At 43.9% G+C, this 1,911-nt stretch overlaps 1 protein-coding gene across 1 annotated transcript in view; it reads right to left on the bottom strand.

The window, feature by feature from the left end:
* Nucleotides 1-1,311: 1,311 nt before the first annotated feature.
* Nucleotides 1,312-1,911, bottom strand: part of sts (steroid sulfatase (microsomal), isozyme S) — a 7,244-nt gene continuing 6,644 nt past the window's right edge. Inside the window, exon 8 of the mRNA XM_084453605.1 lies at nucleotides 1,312-1,911. This exon is cut by the window's right edge and continues 666 nt beyond it. The gene's annotated coding sequence lies outside the window, so the exon portion shown is untranslated.

The following is a 1,911-nucleotide window of genomic DNA, read 5'->3' as shown; positions in this document are numbered from 1 at the left end:
TGCTATCTGCAGCTTTTAGTAGTTTAGAAAACTTGGCATTGAACAAAATACTTTCTAATCAGTTATTACCATGATTAATGGTGACTCACCAGTTCTGAATGAGAGTATTATCGCAGCACAGAGACAGCTCGCTGCTGACACACTGAAACAAAGCATGTCTGCGGGGTCTGGGTCTCCTCTCAGCCCTGGAAGTGGAAGTTCTTGGGGGAGATGTTGAGACAGTTGTTAACGGCTTCTTCTTCTTCTTCCACACCCAAACCACTACTGCTGTTTGCTGCAGGAGTGACTGACACTTCACCTGGTTCAGATCTCTGATCTGTGGTTGGTTACACTCTGGCACACATTCAGACGATCAACAGGAACTCATCTAGACCCATACTCAAAATCGAAGCAAAGGTCGTCGCTGAAACGGCGTGCAAAGTGGGTCACGTGTAGCTGAAGGTTACAAAACACCATCTTCAAAGGTACAATTGTGTGACTGGGTTTTGGGGTTTAAGCTGATCTTTCCACCCGTGCGATGATTCGTGGTTAAGCACATACATTACAGTAAATGGACTTTCATACAAAACATTTATGGAATCACACAGCAGGTTCAACGTTTACTTCCTGTGCCGTTTCACACAGCTTGTCCTGCAGGCTCACTATCGCATCAAGGACAACTGCCCCCCTCCATTTAACAAACTAGGCAGAAACGCAGCATTTTCATGTAACATTACTAAGTACAGTAATACAGTAATAACACCCCCAATCAGTATCGAAAAACAAAATGTACCATATATATACAAAACCTCCCAGGGTGGTTGCTGTTGACAGAAGGCCTACCTGCTGGTCCTGAGAATATGAGACTAATTTCACCCCCTCTTCACTCCCACGCCTGTGGTTCTCAGCGCTTCTTATTCATTCTTCTCCCTGAGGGACGTTTTGTCTGAACGCCTCCTGGGATCAGAGGGTCTATTCTGGGGAAAACACCCTCAGCTCACCAGCTTACCCCGTCACTGCTCTGCTAATTATCACCTCTGCTTTGCTGACTTTGCCTCAAACAAAACACACCTGCAACAGGTTTAAATATGCATTCTTTTGGCTTTAAATATCCATTCTTTTGGCTTTAAATATGCATTCTTTTGGCTTTAAATATGCATTCTTTTGGCTTTAAATACAAACTATTCTCTCTCTCTCTCTCTCCCTTTCTCTCTCTCTCTCTCTCTCTCTCTCTCACACACACACACACACAATTGAAGAAAGTCATGGACAAATTATTTTTTTCTCTTGATACCATTGAATTGATTTAATCCCATGTCCACTGACGTCAGAGAGGCTGCTACTACTGAGAATCCAACACAGTAACACAACTGAAAAAACACAGCAGTGCAGAGCTGCAGAGGTACAGGCAGAACTAATCAGCATCCATCATGTTAATTAGAATATTTAATTACAGTAACGCGGTAAAGCATTTAGTATGCAGAGTTAATAATGACTAGTGCAATGCCTGTCAGTGCCCATACAACTCCAACAAATTCCTTATAAAAGGCTATTGATCTGCATAATTACTTTTTCTTAAAAAGAATGACTAAATAATCGCTAAATAAAAGTGAATTTACTCATAAACAGTGGGCAGATTTTTTCCAGCTTTTTCAAGAACCGCTGATCCAAACACATGCAGGTCCTTGGGTCCTGAGCAACACGCCTGTTGAGGTTCAACTGTTATACAGCGCCTCCGGCTGTTGAGCAAATCGAGATACAGTACAGACACACACACAGACAGACAGACAGACAGACAGACAGACAGGCGGCAGACAGACAGACAGACAGACAGACAGGCAGCCAGACAGACAGACAGGCAGCCAGACAGACAGGCAGACAGACAGGCAGGCAGACCGGCAGACAGACAGACAGGCGGCAGACAGTGGTGTA

Source organism: Borostomias antarcticus (genome assembly GCF_949987555.1).
Source record: "Borostomias antarcticus genome assembly, chromosome: 19".
NCBI lineage: Eukaryota > Metazoa > Chordata > Actinopteri > Stomiiformes > Stomiidae > Borostomias > Borostomias antarcticus.
The sequence above is the reverse complement of the archived record's forward strand: the minus strand, read 5'-3'. Positions and strand labels throughout refer to the sequence as shown.